We start from the raw sequence: 12,075 nt of genomic DNA, 5'->3' as shown, positions 1-12,075 counted from the left end.
CTGTCGCCCGGCGCCCGCCCGCGCTGACAGCCAGAGAAACAGACTGGGAGGGTGGTTCCCTCACAGAGCTGAGGACTGGGCCCGAATTCCCTGGGGGTGGGGGCAACATTTTGGCGCGGAGTCTTGACCTGAGCCCAGACCCAGCACTACATTGCCCAGGCCACAGACCTTTTGCTAGTTTGCATTATAGGTCAGCCAACGATAACATATAGGTATTTATATCGTTTTACCCCCCCGCTAAAAGGAAAGCCAGGAAACTGTTCTCTTTCTTGGCAAGGGGGCTGAGGACGGAGCCTAACGTTTATACCTCTTCATAGGGGGTACTAACGTCAACTGAGTGCCCACAGTATGCCTAGCACTCTGGAGATGATTACATCTTATTTAATTTGAGCCAACAGTCGTCAGAAGAGGAATGATGATCTTCGTGGAAAAGATGGACAGTCTGAGAGGCTAGGTAACTTGCCCAGGGTCACACAGAGAGATTCGCTGATTTGAGTTCAGTCTGGGACAGGCCCGGTCCTGAGCCCTTGCTTGTTCCAATAAGAGGCTCCTCCCCTGCTCTCCCAAGCTGTGCCCCTTGCAGGCTTGGGTGGGGGTCCAGGGTGCACAGTTCTGATTTGTTCACAGTCGTATTCCCAGAGCCCAACACTCAGTAAATATTTGAACATCTCCAGGCTTCTCCTCAACAATCCTTTTGTCACGGGTCTTCCCTCCCTCATTGCCGATAATCCATTTACATTCCTCATCTCTCCAGTTTAGAGACGTCAAGGCTCAGAGAAGGGACCTTGGCTGGTGAGTGGCAGAGCTGCTAAAAGCTGCTTCTTAATTCCAGGTCTGCTGATTCCTGCCTGTTGCTGTGTGATTTTTATGCAAGGCTGAGCCTGGCATTCAGAGCCCTTCCAGAGTCAGTCCCCAGCTTAATACCTGATCCTCAGATCTGGAGGATGAGGTAGCAATAATGCATAGTGGTGAAGAGCCCAGACCTTGAAGTAGACAGCTCTGGGTTCAAATCCAGGCCTGGCCACTTTGCTAACTGTGTGACCCCAGGGAAGTTTTGTAAACTCTCTGAGCTTGGTTTTCTTATCCCTTACCACTCACTTCATAAGGTTGTGGGGAAATCTCATGAGATAATGCATGTAAAGCACTCAGCACAGAGTGTGGTTCATAAGGAACCCCAAGAAATGGCAGCTGTGGTTACATCTCTGGCCTTATCTCCAGTACACAGACCCCTTTACTCCTGTCTACACATTTCACTGGTCTTTCATGGCCCAGTTTATTTATTATTATTATTTTATTTGAAAGAAAATAGACTTTATTGCCCAACAATTAAAACCATTTGAACATGTATTTTTCTACATAACTTATTGAGGTGATCAGTGTTCACTAAAATATTAATTTTCATCATTTGCTTCAATTCATGTCTTCTTGACCAATTCTTCATTTTTCTTTCCAAAATACTGTATGCCACACCTTTCAGGCAATGAATTTTTAAACACCACAGCCAAGGACTTAAACATTCATCTGCAAGTCCCTATACGCTTATTACATGCAGTTGTGCTCCCAGTGGTTTTCTCACAGCCATCCTCTACAACAAGTTTTTGGAAAACACTTATCATGACAACCTTCATTCACCTTCAACTCATAGGCTCTGTTGCACCTTGAAGAGCCTGGTGACAGGCCTCCAGGCGCTGCTGCCCTGCCCACACAGCTGATGGTGTCTCTGATGCCTTCTTTCCTCAGTGGCCACACGGGAAAAAGCTTCATAGCCTAGCTTAAACATCACCTCCTCCAGGAAGCCTTCCCTGCCTGCCTCCCCTCTCCCAGTCAGAGTGCCTCTCGCCCTCTTAGGACCCTTCGTGTGTTCTGCCTCAAAAAACAAGGCTTTGTTTTCATGCCTGGTTTATCTGTTGGGTTCTAAGCTCTCTCAAGGGACCAGGTGGTATCTCTCTCTGAATGCCCCTCAGCATCTACGGCCTGGCGTGGCATGCAGAAGATCGGAAATAAATATTGATTAAATGATTCATTCATCTTCCCAGCAAAGAGTGGCAGAAGTTAATGAGATCTGAAGTCAGAGGCTCAGCAGGCCCAGATTCAAGTCCCACTACCCACCTGCCATCTGAGCGCCGCTGGACAGGCTGCTGGTCTACCTCTCAACATCAATTTCCTCAACCATCAAATACCGATAATGCTTCCACTTAGCCGATGTCACAGGACATCAGGGATATCATTAAGAGGATGATGGTGATGATGATCGTTAATATTTACAGAACCTACTGTGTGCTGGGCTCCAAGCACTTGGGCATCTCCTCTGATCCTCACGTCACCCCTCTGGGACAGGCACTATTATTAACCCCATTTTACAGATGAGGGAACCTGGAAGGAATTGTGGCAGAATAGGTTTGGGGAAGGAGCAGGGCCCCAGGGCCAGGAAGGGAAATGGGGGTAGCAGGGTGGGGCTGGGATGAAAGAAGGGAGCCAGCAAGGGGGCCGTGAGCCAGCTTTCCATGGTTGAGAACCGGGCACAAGGCCTCTTCTCCCTCCCAACCCCATGTGACAAATCTGACCCGCCCTTCAAGGCCCAACTCAAATGGTGGAGTGACAGGAACAAAGAGTCTGAAGTCAGACATCTTCAAAGTCCTTGGGAACACGACCCATGCTGTGTTTTCACCTTCATGTCCTCCTCCCTGAGAGTGCCGGGCACACAGTAGGTCTGCAGTAAGTGATGATGGTGTTAAGAGCTCACGTTTCCTGAACACTTCCTCAGTGTAAAGCACCAGACAGGCACTTTACATGCGTTACTATATTGAAACCTCCCAACTATCCTATAACATAGGTACAAGAAGGAAACTGAGGCTCAAACATGTAGGGGATTTGAGCAAGGGTTGGTTAAAGAGGAAACCAGGATCTGACCAGGATCTGAACTCAGATCTCTATCTCCCAAGGCACTGAGCCACTCTTTTTTTTTTTTTTTGCGGTACGCAGGCCTCTCACTGTTGAGGCCTCTCCCATTGCAGAGCACAGGCTCAGCGGCCATGGCTCACGGGCCCAGCCGCTCCACGGCACGTGGGCTCCTCCCAGACCGGGGCACAAACCCGTGTCCCCTGCATCGGCAGGCGGACTCTCAACCGCTGCGCCACCAGGGAAGCCCACTGAGCCATTCTGAACAAAGAACTCAGCCCCAGAACCAACCCCATTGAAGGAGGGTATGTTCTGCCAGTGAACCCAGAGTTCCAGTGCTGCAGGCATCGTTGGGGGTGGGAGGAGTGTGCCCACAACTAGATAAGTTAGGGATGCTTAGTCCCATTTTCCAGATGAGGAAGCTGAGGCACGGGGGACATTAAATGAGACAGTACAGCTGGTAAGGGAGAAAGCCCTGTTCCAGCCAGACCCAAAAGCCCTAGAAAAGCCCCCAAACCAAAGCAAGCTTCCATCGCAGCTGGTGTACCTCATCCCTGGTATATCTTCTCCTGAAAAATGCCTCTGATACCTTCTACTCAAAGCCCTACTTTTCAAAATACAAATTGCTTGATAGAAACTTCCTGAAGGCACAGACCTCCTGTTCTGGGGCTCCCCACTGTGTTACCTGTTCACATAAATCCAAAATCAGACAGAAGCCAAATCAGAGCTGTGGGAAGGAAGAAGGAAAAAAATCTCTGCTCCATCATATTTGTGCTTCTCTGTAAAGTCTTTTCCAACTATTCTAAAATGTGTTACTTTGGTAATTGGAGAGAAAAAGTTTTGTTTTGTTTTTTTTTAAAAAAAAGAAGTTGCTGCTTCAGAGAAGTTCTGCTATTGATAATGATCCTTTCACTGGAAAACTGTTGGAATGTGAGGTTCACAGGTGCTCTGGACTGGCACATAGTAAATACTATATGAATGTTTGTTAAGTAAGTAAAACTCTGGGCCCTGACACTCCGTAAGCTGTGGGCTTTTGGGCATATCATTGCACTACTCTGAGCCTCAGTTTCTTCACCTGAAAAGTGGCGCAAATCATGGCTTCCTCATAGAGCTGTTGTGATAGTTGAAGTAAATCTGGGATGGTACGAGAATGTGCTCTGTGTGTGTGTCTGTGTGTGTATGTGTGAACACATTTGGCATAATATTACCAAAATGTATTGAGAAGATAAAGTATTTGAATGGACAATTCTCCAAAGAAGACATACAGAGGCCAATAAGCACATAAAAAGGTGCCCAATATCATTAGACATTAAGAAGTGAAAATCAAAGCCACAACAAGAGGGACTTCCCTGGTGGTCCAGTGGTTAGGACTCCGCACTTTCACGGCCGGGGGCATGGGTTTGATCCCTGATCAGGGAACTAAGATTCTGCATGCCGCGCGGAGAGGCCAAAAAAAACCCCCACAAGATTCACACATACTAGAATGGCTATAATCAAAAAGAATGACAGGGCTTCCCTGGTGGCGCAGTGGTTGAGAGTCCGCCTGCCCATGCAGGGGACGCGGGTTCGTGCCCCGGTCCGGGAGGATCCCACATGCTGCGGAGCGGCTGGGCCCGTGAGCCATGGCCGCTGAGCCTGCGCGTCCGGAGCCTGTGCTCCGCAACGGGAGAGGCCACAACAGTGAGAGGTCCGAGTGCCGCAAAAAAAAAAAAAAAGAATGACAATAACAAGTATTGGCCAGGACATGTAGAAATCGGAGCCCTCAATATATTGCTGGTGGGAATGTAAATTGGTGCAGCAACGTTGGAAAACGGTTTGGCAGTTCCTCAAAAAGTTATACACAGAGTTACCATATGACCTAGGAATTCCACTCCTAGATGTATTCCCAAGAGAACTGATGTTTTCATAGCAGCATTATTCATAATAAGCAAAACTTGGAAACAACCCAAATGTCCATCAACTGATGACTGCTTAAATAAATGTGGTATATCCATACAGAGGGATATTATTCAGTCATAAAAAGAAATGAAGGGGACTTCCCTGGTGGTCCAGTGGTTAAGAATCTGCCTTCCAATGCAGGGGATGTGGGTTTGATCCCTGCTTGGGGAACTAAGACTCCTACAAGCCGTTGGGCAACTAAGCCCACACGCACAACTAAAGATCCTGCATGCCGCAACAAAGATTCTGCATGCTGTGACTAAGACCCGAGGCAGCCAAATAAATAAATAAATTAATTAAAACAAAACAAAGCAAAAAAGAAATGAAGTACTGATACGTGCTACAATGTTGTTGAGTCTTGAAAACATTATGCTAAATGAAAGAAACCAGACACAAAAGGCTACATATTATATTATTACATTTATGTGAGGTGTCTAGAATAGGCAAACCTATAGAGACAGAAAGTTGATTAGTGTTGCCCGTGTGGGTCGGTTTCATTTTACAGATGAGGAAACTGAAGCTTAGAGAGGCTAAGTTCCACTATGCCCACCTATCTGTGTGACTTTGGACTGGTGGCTTCACCTCCTAGAGGCTTAGTTTTCTAATCTATAAAATGGAGGTGATGACGAGCACCTGAAAGGGTGGTTGCACATCCTTCATATTTCTTAGTTCATTTTCCCTTCTCTCTGGCCTTTGGGTGGAAGCTGGTGGGGTTGAAGGGTTAAGGCTGCCATCTAGCGGTGAACTCCAGTACCTGCCCAAAGCCTGCGAGGCTATCTATTAACAAGTTAACCCCCTATGGACTTAGGGAGGAGAAAAAGAATGTGAAAGATGCAGCCCCGCTGGGAAGGCCAGGGCTACCAGATTGGCCAAATTCTTTCCAAATGTTTCCAGACCCTGTAGATGTTTTTCACAGATGTTGAGTCTTGTGGGTCTCATTGGAGGAGGACAATCGGATTTAGGTCCCTGTAGAGGTGCCCAGAGGAGCTTGGGGAAGCACAACCTACAATTCATGGGATTATCAATTTATTCCCTCCTTTTCCCGAAGGAACTCTTTAGGGTTTTTAAAAAAGATTTATTTATTATTTATTTATTTAATTTATTTATTTTTGGCTGCGTCGGGTCTTAGTTGCTTGCAGCACGCAGGATCTCCGTTGATGCATGTGGGATATTTCGATGCTGCACGTGGGCTTCTCTCTAGTTGTGGCGGCGGGTTTTCTCTTCTCCAGTTGTGGTGCGCAGGTTCCAGAGCGTGTGGGCTCTGAAGTTTGAGGCATGGGGGCTCTCTAGCTGAGGTGAGTGAGCTCAGTAGTTGTGGCACGCGGACTTAGTTGCCCCGTTGCAAGTGGGATCTTAGTTCCCTGACCAGGGATCGAACCCACGTCCCCTGCATTGTAAGGCGGATTCTTTACCACTGGACCACCAGGGAAGTCCCGGGAAGTCCCCCGAAGTAACTCTTTAAAACACACATTTGCTTATGGTCTTGCAAATAGCTCCCAGCATGGCCTGACCACCCCACCCCCTGCCAGCCCCTCTGATCTTCAGCATCCTTCACACAGGGACCTTAGGCTCTCATAAAACACACTTTTTCCGACAACCCCTCTGACCTCCCTGCTCTCCCTGTAAGCTCACGGTATTCTCTCTGCTTGGGATGCTTCTCTCCACCTCTTCTACCAGGAAAAAAAAGGTCTGCTCTCAGACACAAGTTTCTCAGATACACAGCTCATTGAGAATGCTGTATACCCTATATGCACATGTGATCTCAATGCTTAGTAAAAATGGGTGTATTTTCCATTGACAGATGAATGGATAAAGAGGATGTGGTACATATATACAACTGAATATTACTCCTCCATTAAAACGAATGAAATAATGCCATTTGCAGCAACATGGGTGGACCTGGAGATTATCATAGTAAGTGAAGTAAGTCAGACAAAGACAAATATAATATGATATTGCTTACATGTGGAATCTAAAAAAAAGATACACATGAACTTATTTACAAGACAGAAACAGACTCACAGACTTACAGAATGAACTTATGGTTACCAGGAAGGAAGGTGGTAACCAGGGGTTGGGATAGATTGGGAGTCTGGGACTGACATGTACACAGTGATATATTTAAAACAGATAACCAACAAGGACCTACTGTATAGCACAGGGAACGCTGCTCAATATTCTGTAATAACCTAAATGGGAAAAGAACTTGAAAAAGAATAGATACATGTATATGTAAAACTGAACCACTTTGCTATACACCTGAAACTAACACAACATTGTTAATTAACTATGCTCCAATATAAAATAAAATTTTTTTTTAAATGGGTGTATTTTAACTCTTTAGTTGAACAGAATTGAAGCCTGGGACAGCAACATCAAGAATCCAGATCAATTATTAACATAAAAAAATAAGACTCAGAAGTATTTTGAAATAAGCAAGACATGCAGTCTTTGGAGTCCAAGTGGTATTGGCCACAGTATGAGTATGGGTGGTGATAGCTTACAGCACCCATTTCTCAGAAGCTGACTCTGATCCCTGCTCCCCACCTCCTGTTAGGAATCTCAATCTGTCATCATTTCATATTGTAATTGTTTTTCTGTTCTGTCTTTCCCCACCAGATTTAAGTCACTCCTCGTCTTCTTTATCTTCACACCCCAGTATCCAGCCCAGTGCCCATCGTGGAATAGAAGCCCAAGAATTGCTTATTGAACTGAACTCAGTGAAAGATTTTTGGAATAGTTGAGAGGCCACTTGGCCACTGTCAGAGGCTCTGTGACTCTGCAAGCCAAAGAGGTCGCCAGGGTCAGAATTCTCAGGTATCTCCTACTCCTGGTTTATGGAGAGAGGAGAAGTATCCCTCTGCCCATCCCTCTGCCCCCATGATCATTCCTCCCCCAAAATGCAGATAAAAATGATGCGAATAGTGGTAAAGCAAGTATGTTCATACCCCAAATCCACTTCAGTTACAAAGAAGTGGTACCACAGCCCTAAGAAGAAGCCACAATTAGCCCCACTTCACAGGTGAAAGAACTGAGGCCAGGAGTAGTTCAAGATATGCCTGAAGGCACACAGCTTAAGAAGCATCAGGGCACAGAATTTTATTTACTATGTGCCAGTCACTGTTCTTAAGGCTTATAAATAATACTCATAACGTCCTTATGAAGTGTGTATTGTTATCACTCCCACTTTACATATGAAGAAACTGAGACTCAGAGAGTTTAGGTGCTTTTCCCAAGATCATAGGGCTGGTGATGGTGGAGCAGGTTTTGAGCCAGGCCAGTCTGGGTTCACCCTCTCAACCACTCTGCTACCTTTCCTTCCTTCTGGATATCGTCTGAAAGCCTTGGCTTCAGCATGTATAAGTAAGATAAGAACACCCACATCTCAGAGTGGCTGTGAGGATTAGATCTGCGTGTGGGCGTCTGGAACACACTAGATTCCAAGGAAAAAGAGGTAATAATTTTTGTTCCTCTTGAGAGCCGAAGCTGACAATTGCAGCAACTGGCCACCAGGGGGAAATCGTGCGCTGAAGACCTAATATCTTCCCAGGCCCTGGTTCCATGGTTAAGAATTCCGCTGAGACCTTACTTTCCCTGTGTCCAACCCTGTAATCAATGACATCTCACCAGTGCAGAACCTCACAGAACTAACTTTCTTGCAAAAGAAATAAGGTTTAGGCCTTAAACGCATCCAAGGCCCCTTTGCCAACACCCGTTCTGGGAGGATGTATGTTGTGGGGAGCCCAGCTGTGTCCCATTTTGTGGTGGCAGTGGTGGGGGGTGGTGATTATCAGTAGTGCCCCTTCTGCTGGAGGCCGGGCTCCTGGAGCCACAGCTGCAGGGTGAAGGGTGGCAGGGAGGGCTTTGAAATTGTCTCCCTAGGGATTTCCATGGTTACAGATTGATGCTGGCAGACCACTAGGCTGGGTCCTTTATCTGTATTGTCTCGTGGGGAGACAATGGGCTTTAGGGATGGGGGGGGCCCTCCATGCAGATCACTGCTGCAGCAGGGCCCTTGTGTGCCCTGCTCTGTGACTCTCCTGGCCCCGGCTGCTGGGGCTGAGAGGCTGGGGCACGGGGTCAGCCTTGGCAATCACTCCTTAGTATGGGTACAACACTACTGCTGCAGAGACTTGGGAGAGGCCATCTTTCAGGCTCCAAGACAGCAAAGCTGCAGAGGCCACAGGGTGTTCAATAAAAAGCACACACTTTGGTGTCAGCCCTGATTATATCATGATTCTGACTTGGACAAGTTATTTTACCTGCCTGAGTCTCAGTTTCCTCATCTGGAAAGTGGGGGCAGCACCTGCTTTATAAAATTACTGTGAGGAAGCATTAAGCACAAAGCCTGGTGTCAAGATGCTCAGAGAGGACCTGAGCTCAGATGGGCTCATAGCATATCCGGGTCATAGGACCAGCTCTGTCACTCACTCTGTGGCCTTAACCAAGGCCCTTCTCCTCTCTGGGTCCTAGCTGCCCCATGTGTGACTTGGGGACTTTGAAAGGTTTATCAAGGATGAGATGAAATGATGATAAGAAAATGCTTGGAAAGATAGAAATCAAACCCTGAACACACAACTCTGCCTCCCAGGACTTAAAGGAACTTGTAATGTACAGCACATGATCATAGGGGGCATGTGGCACTTGGGTGAGTTGAATCTTTGGAGCTACGGCAGAAAAGGGAGATTATTTAGGAGGCGGGACATGCAGGGTCTCAGAATCAGGGAGTTATTCCAGAAAGATCTGCCACCCTGATTAACAAAAGAAACAAAAGCACAGAGAGGGAATTCCCTGGCGGTCCAGTGGTTAGGACTCCCTGCTTTTCACTACTGAGGACGCGGGTTTGATCCCCAGTGGGGGAACTAGGATCCCACAAGCCTCAGGGAACAGCCAAAAGAAAAAAAGAAAAAAAGCACAGAGAACTGAAGGGACTCAGCTCTCTGCCACCCAGTTTAATCACCTTGTCCTGTCACCAGCTTCTTCTCCAAGGAAAGGGTGTGTCTAGGTGGAGAGGAAAGGAAGGAGTAAGGGAAAGTTATTGTCACTTATGGGACACGTTTAAATGAGGTTAAGTTGATCGTTAGCCCCATTTTATAGATAAGGAAACTAAAGATTGCTATTATGGTTATTCAACTGGATTGGCCAGCCAATGTATAAGACCCCAAAATAAAAATAATTTGCCTGCAGAATGGAAGACAGAACTTGCTGAAGGGAGAAGTAAAACAATCCCTTCACCTTTAAATAATCAGCAGAGGGACTTCCCTGGTGGCGCAGTGGATGGGACTCTGCGCTCCCAATGCAAGGAGCCCAAACTTGATCCCTGGTCAGGGAACGAGATCCTACCTGCATGATGCAACTAAGAGTTCGCATGCTGCAACTAAGGAGCCCACGTGCTGCAACTAAAGAGCCCACCTGCCACAACTAAGACCCGGTGCAACCAAATAAATAAATAAATACAATTTTTAAAATAAATAAATAATCAGCAGAGGGAATCAAAAACTTTTAAATGTCTATCACTCATCCTTCCATTAAGATGCACTTAGCCCAGAGTCTTGCACACAGTAAGTATTCAGGAAATGAAAGTTCTTATCACCACTACTGTTTTTATTAAATTTACTGCTACACATTCAATGCAGGGGATACAAAGGTAAATAAAACTCCCTCCTGTCTTTGAGGAATTCAGCCTAGTGAGAGGGAAAGGGTGGGGTGCAAAAAATAATCTCTTACACCTGCTGGACTTTACAATGTACAAACCACTTCTACATGCACCATCTCACTGAATTCTCAAAACAATCTCATGAGGAAGGCATTTTTCCCATTTTAGAGATAAGGAAACTGAGGCTCAGTGGGCTCCAATGACTTGCCCAGACATTGTAAAATATGAATCAAAGAGGAAAGAAGATAGTTTTAGGAGGAAAACCACCTTTATTGGATTAACAGATGTGTTTAAAAAGCAATAAAGAAAAACAAAGCAATAAAGTGTATTAATTATATAAGGTACAAAGACCATAATCCTGTTTTATTAAAGAATATAAAAAAGATACCTCTTACTGAGTTAAAAAACCAGCCAGGCTTTGAAGAACTCTCACTTATGGAGCAATGACTACGTGCCAGGCACTTTTTGTGCATTTCTCTAATCCTCACAGCAGCCCTGAAAGGTAGAAACGGTTAGCCCCCCTTCACAGATGAGAAGCCAAAGCTCAGAGAGGTGAAGCTAGTGCACAGCAAGGAGGGGAGAGAACGAGGACTGAGACCTGGGCTCTGATACTCAGGTTACCAGCTAGAGCCAGGGCTTCCTCCTAGGTCAGTTTTGCCAAGGAAATCTCCTGCTGAGGGGTGAGCACAGCTTCTTGTCTCCCTCCACAGAGCACAGTGAGTGGGAGGGAGGTGCAGGCAGCTCTCCAAGGTAAGAGGAAGCAGCACAGCACAGCATGGCCTTCTTCACAGTGTGTGTGCGTGTGTCTTCATGTATGTGTGTGTGTACACGCACACGTGTGGCTGTGTGTGAAACTGGCTGGGCTCTGGGTCTCACAAAACCATATTACTTATCTGTACTTCTTCCTGAAATGTCAATTTTATTTTTTAAAAATTGAGACATTATGATTCTATATAAAAGCACAGAAGGCTATAGAATGTATGAGAACACACTTCACATGGTATGCTAAGATAAGGAATGACAGCTAGCACTTGGGGGGGTTCCTATTACGTGTCAAGCATTAGACTGAGAGTGCTGTGTGTTAACTAATTTAATCCTCACAAAGTAGGGACTTTTATTATCCCCATTTTATAGGTGCAGACACTGAGGATGAAGGAAGCTAAGGAATTTGTCCAAGTTCACACTGCTAGTGGGGGACTGCAGGCACTCATAGGCATTTCAGTAGCCAAATATTGTATGTTCAATTGAAAGTTTACTAAAAGATTCACAGGGACTTCCCTGGCGGTCCGGTGGTTAAAACTCCATGCTTCCAAGGCAGGGGGGTGCGGGTTAGATCCCTGGTCAGGGAACTAAGATCCCACATGCTGCGTGGCAGGGCCAAAAAAAAAAAAAAAAAAATCCAAAAAGATTCACAGATGAGGCTGATGACAAAGAAGCAGGTGGGTCCTGCCCCACTAGATCTTGATAAAATTATAAGGGCTGCCAAGTTCAAGCATCTCATCTGTGCCAGGTACTCTATCTCTGCTGTCTTATTTAATTCCTACAACAACCTTAGGAAAGAGGTACTATTGGGAGTTTCAGAT

The sequence above is a fragment of the Aethalodelphis obliquidens genome, unplaced genomic scaffold, assembly GCF_003676395.1.
Source record: "Aethalodelphis obliquidens isolate GAN/ISIS:26980383/991018 unplaced genomic scaffold, ASM367639v1 scaffold9, whole genome shotgun sequence".
Classification (NCBI taxonomy): Eukaryota; Metazoa; Chordata; class Mammalia; order Artiodactyla; family Delphinidae; genus Aethalodelphis; species Aethalodelphis obliquidens.
This window is presented reverse-complemented; position numbering follows the sequence as displayed.